The sequence below is a fragment of the Mesoplodon mirus genome, assembly GCF_964341445.2.
Source record: "Mesoplodon mirus genome assembly, chromosome: 2".
Classification (NCBI taxonomy): domain Eukaryota; kingdom Metazoa; phylum Chordata; class Mammalia; order Artiodactyla; family Ziphiidae; genus Mesoplodon; species Mesoplodon mirus.
In genome coordinates, this window is record NC_138977.1 from 35298596 (window position 1) to 35314547 (window position 15952).

The window sequence follows — 15952 nt, forward strand, 5'->3', positions numbered from 1 at the left end:
CAGGCTTTTAAGGCCCAAGGGGCCAGATTCTGACCCCAGCAGTGAACAGAGAAGGTGGGCTGTGTCATGCCTTGAGACCTGGATCAAGACCTGGATCAAGGAAGACCTTCTGCTCTGTGAGGAAGAAGCCCAGAGCCCCAGTGGGTGGAGCCAGGATGCCCCCAAGGCCTTGAGGACACAGAGCAGCTCCTGCAGCACAGAGCCAAGACTGAGAAGCATGGACAGGTGAGCATGGACTTGGGGCCAGAATCTCAGGTGGGCCTGAGCAGGGACAACATAGCTGCCCAGGGGACACTGGGTGACCACACTCTGATGGAGAAGGGCCAAGACAGGATGGTCTGGGAGGTACTAGAGGGCAGGAGGTTCTCATTGGATTCATTTGGAACAGACTCTCTGGCCTGCAGAGTGGGAAATTCCATGGGTTCAGAGGAAGATGCAGTAGGGGGAAGGAAGCCCCAGTTGTGGGTGTGGGTGTGACTTGGAATCTGCCTGTCACCTGGACCATACCTGCGGGAGGTGTGGGCAAGTCCTAGGGGCTCCTGTGGGATGGACCTGCTGTGTGCCAGGCACCCTGCTCACTGCTGTTCCATTTTCTTCTCAATATATGGGCTCCTTAGTTAAGGTTTTATGTATGTACCTGTGTGGTTACTTTATGGAAGATAAATATTTGCTGGCTATCATAAGGACATATATACACACAGTTTCTTTTTATACTGTAATCACCTGTGACATTTGTTTTATCGTAATAGAGAGAAGGTCAACCTTTTAAGCCCTGTTTCTTCTTCTTTTTTTTTTTTTTTTCTTCTTTTGGGAATCAGACCCCAGGGAGTTTGTTCTTTAGCCTGCAGTGCCTGTTTTGCCCAAGGCCATTCCTAGGTCTTTTTCCAGAATGGCTGTGCTCTCGTCTTCCTGTCTCAGAATCATAGTATTATTTTCATGTGTTTGAACTTGCAGCCAACTCACATCAATTACTTGTAATGGTGGTACATCTTTTTTTTTTAATTGAAGTAGAGTTGATTTACAATAGTTTGTTAATTTCAGCTGTATAGCTGAGTAATTCACATTACATATACATACATTCTTTTTTATATTCTTTTCCATTATGGTTTATAACAGGATATTGAATATAGTTCCGTGTGCTGTACAGTAGGACCTTGTTGTTTACCCATTCCATATACAATAGTTTGCATCTGCTAACCCCAAACTCCCACTCTGTCCCTCTGCCACCCCCTCCCTCCCCCTTTAGAACCACAAGTTTGTTTTGTATGTCTGTGAGTCTGTTTCTGTTTCATAGGTAGGTTAATTTGTGTCATATTTTAGATTATACATGTAAGTGATATTGTATGGCATTTGTCTCTTTCTGACTTACTTAGTATGATAATCTCAAGTTCCATCCATGTTGCTGCAAAAGGCATTATTTTGTTCTTTTTAATGGATGAGTAGTATTCCACTGTATACATGTGCTACATCTTCTTTATCCATTCCTCTGTTGATGGACATTTTGGTTTCTTCCATGTTTGGGGGATTGTGAATAGCACTGCTATGAAAATAGGGATACATGTATCACTTTGAATTATAGTTTTGTTCAATATGTGCCTAGAAGAGACATTGCTGGATCATATGGCACTTCCATTTTTAGTTTTTTTGAGGAAACTCCATGCTGTTTTGCATATTGGCTACTCCAACTTACATGCCCAGGTTGGCACGCCTTTTGAGTCTGCTGTAATCTCTAAATTTCCCTTGGAGATAGAGACTGAAGGGATGTGGACACTTTAGGATGGAGGGAGAGGGAGAGTTGTGGCTCAAAGAAGGAAGAGAGAAGCTGGCGTGGCCTGGCTGGGACAGGAGCACACTGAGAACATTGGTCAGCCTTGTGAAAAGTGTTTTTACATAGAACATGTTCAGATTGTAAATTAAAAGAAAAATAGTAGAACAAACATGATTATCAGTTTCCAAGGGCTGCCACAGCAAAACACCACACATTAGGGTGACTTCAGCAACAGAAACTCATTGTCCCAGTTCTGGAGACTGGAAGTTGAATACCAACGGGTCAGCAGGTTCACTTTCTCCTGAGGCCTCTCTCCTTGGCTCCCAGGTGGCCTCCTCGTGGCTGTGATCTCACATGGCCTTTTCTCTGTGGGTCCCCGTCCCTGATGTCTCTTCCCCTTCTAAGAACACCCATCAGTGTTGCATTAGGACCTCCCTGAGCAGCCTCATTTTACCTTAATCAGCACATTACAGACTATATTACTATATAGGGTCCCATTCTGACGTCCTGGGAGTTACAGCTTCAACTTATGAACTGTGGGGGGCACACAGTTTAGCCTACAACATCCCATGTCCACATCCAGTGAGTGATGCCCCCAGCCATCCCTGCTCTTCATCACTGTGAAGCAAATCCTGCATATCATAGTGTTTTCAATGTAAATAGTGTACTCTGTGTCTTTCACGTATAGGATGTCTTTTCATTAATAACCTTTAAAAAATCATCAGATATCCAGAACCCCAACTGGCTGCAACCATCTTTTTGTTTGGATGTATGTATTTGAATTGACGCAGATGATGTTGGTCTGGGAACCACACATTCAGAACCACTAGAGGGCGCTGCAAAGGGGCCACATACAGCCTTCTGGATTCTCTAGGTACCTCATCTGTCACTTCTTCCAGTTACTAGATTTTTACCAAAGAAACAAATCAATAGTACGTGTTGTCCACAAAAATTCAGTTAACAATGACGTTAAGAAGGGAATTTCTTTCAAGCCACACTGAGGAATATAACCGAAGTTCCACCTGTTAGAAGTTGAAGGTATAGTCATGTACGTGTTTGAGACACAGGATCGTCCATCAAAATAACATATGGACGCTGTAGGTTAACTCCTGAGCTCAGGTAATGCTTCTGGAGGGAGGAGGCTGGGCTGCTTGTGGGAAGCAAGATGGAGGTCGCTACGTTGACCGAGGGGTGGTGGAGGGGTCCCTCCCCCAAGCCCCATAGTTGGAGTCTCTCTCTTCGTAGCTAAAAATGTTTGAGGTGGCCCCACCTCAACTTGCCCTAAACCCCAGTATTTGTCCAATAACCTTCCTCTCTCTGGGCCTCAGTTTTCCCTCTGGGCGGTAAAGGGCTGCTGGTTCTTTCAGGGCTGCCACTTTGGTGAAGGGTGAGGGGATTGTTGTGAGGTGGGAGACAAGAGGAGCCGTTAATCTCTGGCTTTGGGATCAGACAGGCTCCACCTTGAAGTGGCCGTGAGACCTCCATGCCTCAGTTTCCGTGTTTGCAAAATGGGTGCACTTACCAGGATGAAATAAGATAATGTCCTTAAAGCATTTAACACAGCTCCAGGCACTTAGGAAGCCCTCAGAGGAGCTTGTTGCCGCTGTTCTTCCTCTCTGGCCTGGTCTGGGGTGCCAGAAGGAGGGGGGAGGGTGCTGTCCCCTCCAGGAACTCTGCTGCTTTTCTGGCCCCATCCCCACCCCTCCCCCCACCTGCCGCGCCACATCTCAGCTTCCTTCTGTTCTGAGCCCCCATTTCTCCATTTCCCATGCCTTCACTTCCTGGAGGTCATCTGTCAGGCCAGCACACTGATCCCCTTGACTTCTGCGGGGCAATAAAAAATAAATAAATAAATAACATATGGATATGTTACATAAAGTTCACTAAGGTAAGCACGTACAAAGTGAGCAGCAAGGTCCATGACTCCCTACGGAGCTGGGAAAGAAGCTCTTCTTTTAATAAGTCACATTGCTAGCATCAAAGAAAGGGGAAAAGATTGATATTTATGTTCGAGCAGGTTCTCCCATCTTTTAGGAGCTGTGGGTTATGTGTGATGCAGAGGCACCCTGCACATCAGGGGAGAGGGAGGAGGCCCAAAGGGACAGAGAGAGTGAATTTTAGGTTTAAATTTTCTTGTCCTGCCTTAAAATATAAATTTTATTCTATCGATATTGAACATAGTAGGTGAGTGTTCACATAATTATAAATACATTTCTTCTTCATTCTTCAGGATAAGGTCCCTCACTTAGTTTGGCTCTAAAGCCCTCCCAGCAGTTCATTCCCTTGGACATTTTGGGGGCACAATCGATATTTCCACACTAGTGAGGGGCAGACCTTAGTTGGAGCTCCCCAGACTGAAAGAACTGATGTAAACAGTCAAGTGTTCAACTTTGATGGCCTCATCTGGAATAAATGCCTGAGTTACAGTCATCAAATCCAACTCCCTACAATCAGACTTTCACTCTCTCATCAAGGTTTCAGTCCTGCCTTTCTACTCAGATGGTTCCTCATGGTGATTCTGTTTCCAACACCATTGACACTTTCATGACCTGAGGGCTCAGGACCTGGACTTTGTCAACCAGTCGCAGGTGCTCTTTCAATGGCTGTTTCTGCTTTGTTTTCCTCTTCCTGGCTGCTCTGTGACTGTGGTCCCTGGGGTTCTGCCCTTGACTGCCTCTCACTTTCCACCAGCGTCTCTCCACCTGTGTTCTGGTCCCACAGACTGCTATGCAACAGAGCACATTCATTTCTCATCCCTGCCCAGTGATCGTCAGAACTGGGGAGCCTGGAGAAAGAAATGCCCACCCCTGCCCCCATGAATGGGAGCTGGCCCGGCACCCTCACCTAGGTCTTGCTGTTCTCCTGATGAACGTAAACAGCTTCACAGAACAGCAACATCATCCGACAGGGCCACTCTGTGACTCTGATCAACAAGACAAACACAAGACTACTCTTGAAGCAGGTCTGGACGCAGACAAAACATGAACATCGTTCAAACCACAAAAATGACCCAACACCCAGGACAGGACCTGCCTCTCTTCGCTAATAGGAGTGACGGCCATTACTGTGCCCATCACATCTTCAGCCTCAGTCTAGTCTTCCCTCCTTCTGCATGAGGTTTATGAAGATACCCCATCACAGAATGAATCCCCTACTGGCAATATCTTATCAGAGCAATGTCCTTCTTCCTTAGCCTTTTCCTAAACCCCATAACACACCACCACCAAAATAACACCCCCTCCCTGAAATGCTAGAGGGTTCCCCATGGTGTGTCCTCCCTTGCTGAGAGTAGTGAGCCCAGGTGCTAAATAAAAGTGGTTCCCATCCCTTTGGCTTGAGAGTGTTGACAGGGACAGAGGAGAGATAGATCTTGTGGGAAGAGAAGGCTGAGCCAGGTTCCCTCAGGGTAGGGGTTGCACTGGGGGAGGTGGGCTCATAGTTATGAAAAACAAGATTCTCATGTGTCCAGAATCGCCGCTCTCAAGCCACGACTCCAGCTCAGCTCCATGTGTTGAGTGGCAGGATTGGGTCTACAGGGAGGAGAACATGGGACTCATCTCAGGTGCACAATTTAAGGGGTGCCAAAACACACAGGGATCAAGACCAATACTACTTTAAGTATTTTTAAAAGTCGAAATTAGGGCTTCCCTGGTGGCGCAGTGGTTGACAGTCCACGTGCCGATGCAGGGGACACGGGTTCGTGCCCTGGTCCGGGAAGATCCCACACGCCGCGGAGCAGCTGGGCCCGTGAGCCATGGCCGCTGGGCCTGCGCGTCCGGAGCCTGTGCTCCGCAACGGGAGAGGCCACAACAGTGAGAGGCCCGCGTAACGAGAAAAAAAAAAAAGTCAAAATTAAAGCAAAATGTCCATGATGAACAAAATGTCAGAATCTTAAAAATAGGATATGTATTACTGATTTTTCCTTCATAAACAATTTCTTGCCAAATTCATGCATAACTAATTCATGTATTACTAATGCCTGCTATATTTTGTCATATTTGATTCAATATTTTATATTACGAAAAAAATTAGTGTTACAGATAATTTTGAGGTACCCCAGAATCATTCTTCATGCGGCTCAAGTTACTTTGTACTTTTCAGTATACTTCAAAATTAATTATTATGAAAAATTTCAAAGATGCAGAGAAGCAGACACAATTGCATTAAAAAATAGTACCATCAACCCACATTCAACATTTATCAAAATTTTGTTAACTCATCTTTTTTCTTCCCTTTATGGTTGCTTTCATACTTGTATACATCATACCCCACTAAAAATGTGGACCTTTTTTACTAAAACCTTTATAATACCTAGAAAACAAGCAACAATGCCTTGATATCATTTACTACTTCATAGTCAAAATTCCCCAACTGCCTCATAAATGTCTTTTTTTCTGTCGGTTTATTCAAATGTGGATCCAAAGAACTTTCATGTTTCACAGTTAGGATTTTTTTTTTTTCATTTTCAACTCTATTCTTTTTTTTTTTTTTATGGCAGCATTGACTCATTGACCTGTACAATTTCCCACATTCAAGTGCTGCTTCTTTTAAGGTCATTAACATATTCCTCCTCTACTCCCTACATTTACCATAAAGTGAAAGGATGCTACAAATGCTCATCCAATTCAGATTCAGTGTTTTGTGGTTAGATGATTTATAGGTGATGCAGAGTAGCTCAAAAACACCAGCAAATAACTGTACACATAATGTGGAGTTGCTCCTGTTTGGTGATGCTATGATTGATCAGTAGGTTAAGGTGCGACGCCTTGGTGCTCAAGTGTAAAGTCCCCACCAGAGGGTCTACCAGCTCAGTACGGAGATGCTGAAAAAGTCTTAAACACTGAAAGAAAGAAAACTGTCATTATTTGCAAAAGATAAAACTGTCTGTTATGAAACTCGAAGAACCTGAAGAGAAATGATATAGCCTAGAGGGGATTTTAGCAAGATTATTGTATAAAGTATTAATACATATTTTAAGTATATCCACATGTGAGAAACAAAAATATAGTGTTGAAAGTGAATCTTTTACAATTGCATCAACATGTAAAACACATTTGAATGAATCTAGACATGAAATGCAGAAGTTGTATGAACAAAATCATAAACATGTAATGAAAGAGATTAAGGAAGACCTTTATAAATGTAAGAGTATACCCCACCTCCATGGATTGGATGACTCATACTAAAAGTTTCCTGTCTCTCCAATTTGGATCGCTGCCTCAATGAAATCCCGAATAAAATCCACAAAAACACGATTTTAATAATCAACTATGATTTTACATTTTATTTTGTTTACCTATGTTCAGGGACCAAACTAGAGAGGCAAATCATCACTGGAAACAATATTTTAGAGGAGTGGGTAGCTTGTAGGCACTTCATAAAAGTGCCTATTTAAACGATTTCCTGAGTTGTCCTTGACAACACATTTTAAAACAATGAAGTAGATGTGCTGATACAGGACAAAAATAAGTGGAAAATAAGCATTTAAGATGAGATAGATTGCCCTCATTGCAAATATACCCAGGGGAAGGTTCTATACACATAAAGTATACGTCATATAAACGTTGGGTTTTATATGCAGGCTACTTGGAAAGGTTCATCAAAAAGCCATTAAGCAGGATTCCTCTAGAAAGGGAAACAGAGGAGAGGAGGTTCCCCATATGACCATTCTACCTGGGAAGGCTTTTCTGTAACGCACATCCCATCATTTTACCCTTCAACGTTTGAAGGAAGATGTTTCTGGAGTGCAGGCATAGGTGCTCCTGTTTAAGAAAAGCTTTCTGCTCTCCTGGGAGTAGATGGCTATCCTCAGGGAGACAAGAGGAGCACCTTCACCTGAGACCCATCTCCCTCCGTGAGCACCATAACTGCCTGCTTGTGGGGAGTGTGCTGGCGTCCTAGTGTCAGCATCCAGGGACAGGGGATACTGAGGACAGGTGTGATGGATTAACATAGGAATGATTGAGCCATCAATGAACGGGACATCATGCAGGCATTCATTATATATTAATACAAAGATCCTTAGTCTTCTATGAATATAAAGATGTGAGAAAGATCAAATCTGGAAGTGGAGATTCAGGATTACTTCGGAACTTACAAAACATACGGAGTTCCAGGGAAATGTATTTAAAATACATTCAAGGCCTCCTCAAGGCCAACTTCTATTTCATTCCATCCAGGGAAGCCTGTCCCTAAACCTGTCCTGGTGGCTGCCCCATGACAGCCCCTCGCCCACCTGCTACAACACTCCCACAAAGCCCTCACCTCCTGAAGGAGAGGTGCAGCTGCACCTCAAGGAGAGAGCTTGTCTGCTGCCTGAGGGCCTGAGAGGTTGAGAACTGCAGAAGGGCTTTGGAAATCCAGAAACGGAGATTAGGATACATTTGGGAAACACCTCCTTTAAGGGGCAGATGGAATTCAAATAACCTCTGAAGGGACAGGCCAAGAATGTTCAGCAATTTCACTTTAGAAAAGAAAAATGAGGACTTTTCAATGTATTCCAAGGAACAGCTATATTTAAAATGGGTAACCAACAAGGACCTACTGTATAGCACAGGGAGCTCCGTTCAATGTTATATGGAAGCCTGGATGGGAGGGGAGTTTGGGGGAGTATGGATATCTATATATTTGTATGGCTGAGTCGCTTTGCTTTGCACATGAAAGTATCACACTGTTAATCGGCTATACTCCAATATAAAATAAAAAGTTAGAAAATTAAAAAATTAAAAAAATAATTCAACAAGCAAAATAAATAAAAATAAAATAGACATGAAAATCACCTGTACCTTGAAATATATTTATAATTATTAATCATTATTTTAGAAAATGGTGTGATTTCACATAAGTGAAATGAATAAACCTTAGAATTCACTTGTCATATTACTGGAATCCATTTGCACTGTGTTTTATTTTAGTGCATTTGGAAAGACCCATGCTGTAACAGTGAAATTTTCCCAAAAGCAACTGTACTAAAAACCTCAAATAGTACAGCACAATCCTGACAGGAAGAAAAGAGAAAGCAATATAATTAGTCAATAGGTTTTTAGTACCTGCTTTATGCCCAGCTAAACCCAGTTCAACAAGTGAAAAATGTATAGGACATGGTCCCTGTCTGAAGAAAACTTATAGCTCATTAAAGAGATGCACCAAATTCCTTATTTAAAAAAATTCACAACAGTTAGGCATGAAATTTTGTGCTTTGATTTTAAGAACAATAGATATTCAGAGAAAAAGGAAAAGAGGAAGAAAAGGCTGACCACTGTCAGGAATGAAATTAAGTACCAAAACTCTCCTCACTTCTCTAGGAGTGATTCTAGCTCTTCTTGCAAAGAGCTGAGCTGCTCCTTTTCTCGCTCTTCCTTTTGTTTCAGTTCATCCAGCACAGCCTGAAATCTGTTCTTGAGAGCCAGGTTTTCCACTTTCATGATGAGATCCTCCTGTCGCTTTGCCCTGTCCTGGGTCTCTTGGAGCTTGCCTTTCATGTTATCAATCTGTTTCTGAATTCCCATAACCAGCTGATTAGTTCCCTCGTTTTCTTGCTGGTGTTCATCTGACTCATTTAGCTTGTCCTGTAGCTGCCTTTCCAGATCTTCCTCAGTGTCCATGATGTTTATATCTCCTTCATCTTGATGCTGTGTCTCATCTTCATCTTCACTGCTGCTGCTGAGGTCATTGAATATCTCCCGAAGCTCATCATGTTCTAATGAGGCATGGCCCTGCCTGTGGCCAGACATTCCTGGGGAAGAGATATCAAGGCCTTGATTTTCTGCTTCTTTTGTTTCATCTTCAGTAATTATTTCCCAACGGGTACTGACAGCTTCAGCATCTGCTCTCAGCAACCGCTTTACTTCTTTTTCCACATCTGGAGATTCAATATACTTCTTCTTTATTGTCTTACGGAACCTTCTCTTTCTGACATTTTTTAGAGGCGGAGTAATTCCATGGTTCCATATAAACTTTTTCTCTTTGGCCTTATCCTTTTTCTTGCTTGCTTTGGGATAAGCAGTAGCAACTGGTTCCTCAACAGGAGGACAGAGATCACCATCAGCTGTAGAGACAAGCATAATCCAGTGACGGTTATAAGTCCAGTTTCTCCGGACAGGCGCGAGCGGAAAAGGAAGCCACTCAGAGCAAGGCGGCCGGGAGCCGAGAGTCTCCTTCCGAATTCCTTTGTTCTTCCCGGCACTTGGCAAAGTGATCCGCTGATTATCGGTGAAATGGCTGAGGACGGGCAACGCAAAATCTCGCCAAGAACCGCAGCTCCGAACACCGCAGCTCAGCCGGCCTCCGTCCGTTGCAGCAGACCTAGCCGAGAAAAAACAGCTACGTCACGCTCCACGCTTTTTTTTTTTTTTTTTTTGCGGTACGCGGGCCTCTCACTGTTGTGGCCCCTCCCATTGCGGAGCACAGGCTCCGGACGCGCAGGCCCAGCGGCCATGGCTCACGGGCCCAGCCGCTCCGCGGCACGCGGGATCCTCCCGGACCGGGGCACAAACCCGTGTCCCCTGCACCGGCAGGCGGACCCCCAACCACTGCGCCACCAGGGAAGCCCCACCCATTTTTTGATTGAGTTGTTTGTTTTCTTGACACTGAGCTGCATGAGCTGTTTGTATATTTTGGAGATTAATCCCTTGTCAGTTGTTTCCTTTGCAAATATTTTCTCCCATTCTGAAGGTTGTATTTTTGTCTTGTTTATGGTTTCCTTTGCTGTACAAACCTTTTAATTTTAATGAGGTCCCATTTGTTTATTTATTTTTTTATTTATTTTATTTTTTTTTTTTTGCGGTATGCGGGCCTCTCACTGTTGTGGCCTCTCCCGTTGCGGAGCACAGGCTCCGGATGCGCAGGCCCAGCGGCCATGGCTCACGGGCCCAGCCGCTCCGCGGCATATGGGATCCTCCCAGACCGGGGCACGAACCCGTATCCCCTGCATCGGCAGGCGGACTCTCAACGACTGCGCCACCAGGGAGGCCCCCACTTGTTTATTTTTGTTTTTATTTTCATTAGTCTAGGATGTGAGTCAAAAAAGATCTTGCTGGGATCTATGTCAAAGAGTGTTCTGCCTATGTTTTCCTGTAAGAGTTTTATAGTGTCCGGGCTTACCTTTAGGTCATTAATCCATTTTGAGTTTATTTTCTGTGTATGGGGTTAGGGGATGTTCTAATTTCATTCTTTTACATGTAGCTGTCCAGTTTTCCCAGGACTACATATTGAAGAGACTGTCTTTTCTCCATTGTGTCAATATATTCTTGTCTCCTTTGTCATAGATTAGGTGACCATAGATGCATGGGTTTATATCTGGGCTTTCTCTCCTGTTCCATTGATCTATATTTCTGTTTTTGCACCAGTACCATGCTGTCTTGATGACTGTACCTTTGTAGTATAGTCTGAAGTCAGGAAGCCTGATTCCTCCAGCTCCGTTTTTCTTTCTCAAGATTGCTTTGGCTATTCGAGGTCTTTTGTATCTCCATACAAATTTTAAGATATTTTGTTCTAGTTCTGTGAAAAATGCCACAGTAATTTGATAGGGACTGCATTGAACCTTTATGCAGTTGAATCAGCTTTGGGTAGTATAGTCACTTTCACAATATTCATTCTTCCAATCCAAGAACATGGTATATCTCTCCAACTGTTTGTGTCATCTTTGATTTCTTTCATCTGTAACTTATAGTATTCTGAGTACAGGAATTTTGCCCCTTTATGTAGGTTAATTCCTAGGTATCCTTTGTGGTAATAGTAAATGTGATTGTTTCCTTAATATCTCTTTCTGATATTTTGTTGTTAGTGTATAGGAATGCAAGAGATTTCTGTGCATTAATTTTGTATCCTGCAACTTTATCATATTCATTGATGAGCTCTAGTAGTTTTCTGGTGGCATCTTTAGGATTTTTTATGTATAGTATCATGTCACTGGCAAGCAGTGACAGTTTTACTTCTTCTTTTCCAATTTGGATTCCTTTTGTTTTTTTTCTTTTCTGACTGCCATGGCGGGGACTTTCAAAACTATGTTGAATAATAGTGGTGAGAGTTAACATCCTTGTCTTGTTCCTGATCTTAGAGGAAATGCTTTCAGTTTTTCACCATTGAGAATGATGTTTGCTGTGTGTTTGTCATATATGGCCTTTATTATGTTGAGGTAGGTTCCCTCTATGCCCACTTTCTGGAGAGTTTTTATCATAAATATGTGTTGAATTTTGTCCAAACATTTTTCTGCATCTGTTGAGATGATCATATGGTTTTTATTCTTCCATTTGTTAATATGGTGTATCACATTGATTGATTTGCATATATTGAAGAATCATTGCATCCTTGGGATAAATCTCACTTGATCATGTTGTATGATCCTTTTAATGTGTTGTTAGATTCTGTTTGCTAGTATTTTGTTGAGAATCATCAGTGATATTGGTCTGTAATTTTCTTTTTTTGTAATATCTTTGTCTGGTTTTGGTATCCGGGACATGGCGGCCTGGTAGAATGAGCTTGGGAGTTTTTCCAAGCTTTCTCTGTAATTTTATGGAAGAGTTTGAGAAGGATGGGTGTTAGCTCTTTAAATGTTTTCATAGAATTCACCTGTGAATCCATCTGGTCCTGGACTTTTGTTTGTTGGAAGATTTTTGATCACAATTTCAATTTCATTCCTTGTGATTCGTCAGTTTACATTTTCTGTTTCGTCCTGGCTCAGTCTCAGAAGGTTGTACCTTACTAAGAATTTGTCCATTTCTTCCAGGTTGTCTATTTTTTTGGCATAGTGTTGCTTGTAGTAGTCTCTTATGATCCTTTGCAGTTCTGCAATGTCCATTGTCATTTTTCTTTTTCATTTCTAATTCACTGATTTGAACCCTCTCCCTTTTTTTCTTGATGAGTCTGGCTAAAGGTTTATCATTTTTTTTTCTCTTCGCAAAGAACCAGGTTTTAGTTTTATTGATCTTTGCTATTGTTTTCTTCATTTCTATATCATTTATTTCTGCTCTGATTTTTACAGTTTCCTTCATTCTAACTTTGGGTTTTGTTTATTCTTTTTCTAGTTGCTTTAGGTGTAATGTTACATTGTTTATTGGGGATGTTTCTTGTTTCTTGAGGTAGGATTGTATTGATATAAGCTTCCCTCTTAGAACTGCTTTTGCTGCACCCCACAGGTTTTGGGTCATGGTGCTTTTGTTGTCATTTGTTTCTGTGTATTTTTTGATTTCCTCTTTGACTTCTTCAGTGATCTCCTGGTTATTTAGTAGCATATTGTTTAACCTCTACGTGTGTGTGGGTTTTTATTTTTCCTGTAGTTGATTTCTAATCTCATAGCATTGTGGTCAGAAAAGATGCTTGATATGATTTCAATTTTCTTAAATTTACTAGGCTTGATTTGTGACCCAAGATATGATCTATCCTGGAGAATGTTCCATGTGCACTTGAGAAAAAAGTGTATTATGGTGCTTTCGGATGGAATGTCCTGTAAATATCAATTAAATCTATCGGGTCTATTGTGTCATTTAAGGCTTGTGTTTCCTTATGGAGTTTCTGTCTGGATGACATGTCCATTGATGTAAGCAGGGTGCTAAAGTCCCCCACTATTATTGTGTTACAGTCAAGTTTTCCTTTCATGTCTGTTAATATTTGCCTTATATATTGAGGTGCTTCTGTGCTGGCTGCGTATGTATTTACAATTGTTATATCTTCTTCTTTGTTGATCCCTTAATCAGTATGTAGCATCCTTCTTTGTCTCTTGTAACAGTCTTTATTTTAAAGCCTATTTTGTCTGATATTAGTATTGCTGCTCCAACTTTCTTTTGATTTCCATTTGCATGGAATATCTTTTTCCATCTCCTCACTTTCAGTCTGTATGTGTCCCTAGGCCTGCAGTGGGTCTCTTGTAGACAACATATATACAGGTCTTCTTTTTGTATCTATTCAGCCAGAATGTATCCATTGTGTGTCTTTTGGTGGGAGCATTTAATCCATTTATATTTAAGGTAATTATCAATATGTGTGTTCCTATTACCATTTTCTTAATTGTTTGGGGTTTGTTTTTGTAGGTCTTTTTCTCCTCTTGTGTTTCCCTTTCAGAGAAGTTCCTCTAGCATTTGCTGTAGATCTGGTTTGGTGGTGCTGAATTCTCTTAGTTTTTGCTTGTCTGTAAAGCTTTTGATTTCTCATCGAATCTGAATGAGATCCTTGCTGGGTAGAGTAATCTTGGTTGTAAGTTTTTCCCTTTTATCGCTTTAAATATATCCTGCCACTCCCTCCTGGCCTGCAGAGTTTCTGCTGAAAAATCAGTTGATAACCTTATGAGGATTCCCTTCTATGTTCTTTTTTGCTTTTCCCTTGCTGCTTTTCATATTTTTTTCTTTGTATTTAGTTTTTATTAGTTTGATTAATATGTGTCTTGGCATGTTTCTCCTTAGGTTTATCCTGTATGGGACTCTCTGTTCTTCCTGGACTTGATTGACTATTTCCTTTCTCGTGTTAGGGAAGTTTTTGACTGTAATCTCTTCAAATATTTTCTCAGACCCTTTATCTTTTTCTTCTTCTTCTGGGACCCCTATAATTTGAAAGTTGGTCTATTTAATGTTGTCCCAGAAGTCTCTGAGACTGTCATTTCTTTTCATTCTTTTTTCTTTATTCTGCTCCTTGGCAGTAATTTCCACCATTCTATCTACCAGCTCACTTAATCATTATGCTGCCTCAGTTATTCTGCTATTGATTCCTTTTAGTCTATTTTTCATTTCAACTATTGTGTTGTTTATCACTGTTTTTTCTTTAGTTCTTTGTCTTTGTTAAACATTTCTTTTATTTTCTCAATCCATGCCTCCATTCCATTTCTGAGATTTTGGATCATGTTTACTGTCATTACTCTGAATTCTTTTTCAGGTAAGTTGCCTATTTCCTCTTCATTTATTTGGACTTGTAGGTGTTTACCTTGCTCTTTCATCTGTACCATCTTTTTCTATAGTCTCATTTTTTTTTTCTGACGGGTGGGGCTGTGTTCCTGTCTTGCTGGTTGTTTGGACTGAGGCGTCCAGCACTGGAGTTTGCAGGCAGTTAGGTGGAGCCAGGTCTTGGTACTGATATGAAGACCTCTGGGAAATCTGACCCCAATGAATATTCCTTGGGGCCTGAAGTTCTATGTTAGCCCAGCAGCTTGGACTCAGAGCTCCCACCACAGGAGATCAAGCCTGACCCCTGGACTTGGAACAAAGACCCTGGTCATGTGGGGATTTGTCCCGTCCTCTTCTGTGCCTTAGGTCCCCCACCGGCACCCATTAGGTGCTCTGCAAGAATTGCTCTGATGCATTCTTGTTGTACTTGTGGGGAGATGCAAACTTCACGTCCTCTTACTCCACCATCTTAACTCCATCTGCCTCCAGATTCTTAACTTCTTGTGGGCAGGAACCTCATCCCAAACAGCCAGGGATTCCAGCAACCAGCACACACCTGGTGTGGCAGGTGCTCAGAACTGCTCACTGAATGAAGACGCACTGTCTGTCCGTCATATTCACATGGAGACTTTCAGCTTTCACGGGACATCATTTTATTGGTACTTTGATTCAGACACTGAATCTTCCAGCTCCTTGGTGTCAGATTCCCCAGCCTGCAGAACTACCGATCCATGAAATCCCGTATGGAACTTGGCACCCAAGCAGGACAGCCAGTGGGAAGGGAACTGCATATCAGTGCCCTCAACCCAGCTGGGTCCAGCACCCCTGCCCAGGGAAGGCAGCCTGTGGGCCTGTATTGTATATTTGAAAGTTGCTAGAAGAGTAGATCTTAAAAGTTCTTATCACAAGTAAAAATAAAAATTCTAACTATGTGAGGTGATAAATGTTAGCTAAACTTATTGTGGTGATCATTTCACAATATATACATATATCAAATTCTTATATTGTATACTTTAAAGTTATATGATATTATATGTCAAATATATCTCAATAAAACTGGAAAAAATTAACTTATGGCCTTCTGGGGGAAAAAAAAGTATTCCAAGGAGCCAGAAACTATATCACTGATAGAATTAGAGAAAGGGGATTAAGGGTGAGAGTCTTCCATTCCCTGGACAGAGGATTCAATCAGAGAGGAAGATGAGAGGTGTCATCAGCAGCCTGTAATTTCCCAGGCTGATTGCATCTGCAGTCTGTCTAATGGGATAAAGGAAAGGAGTCTCCCTTCAGGCTTTTAAGGCCCAAGGGGCCAGAT

The 15952-nt window shown here is 42.1% G+C and overlaps 1 pseudogene across 1 annotated transcript; it reads right to left on the reverse strand.

Annotated features, from left to right (window-relative positions):
* Positions 1–9041: 9041 nt before the first annotated feature.
* LOC309815717 (transcription initiation factor TFIID subunit 7-like) lies at positions 9042–15252 on the reverse strand (annotated as a pseudogene). Its single transcript has 2 exons — positions 15224–15252; positions 9042–10072 (listed from the first exon to the last, which is right to left on the reverse strand). The product of its transcript is annotated as a transcription initiation factor TFIID subunit 7-like (transcript).
* Between the last annotated feature and the right edge of the window lie 700 nt (positions 15253–15952).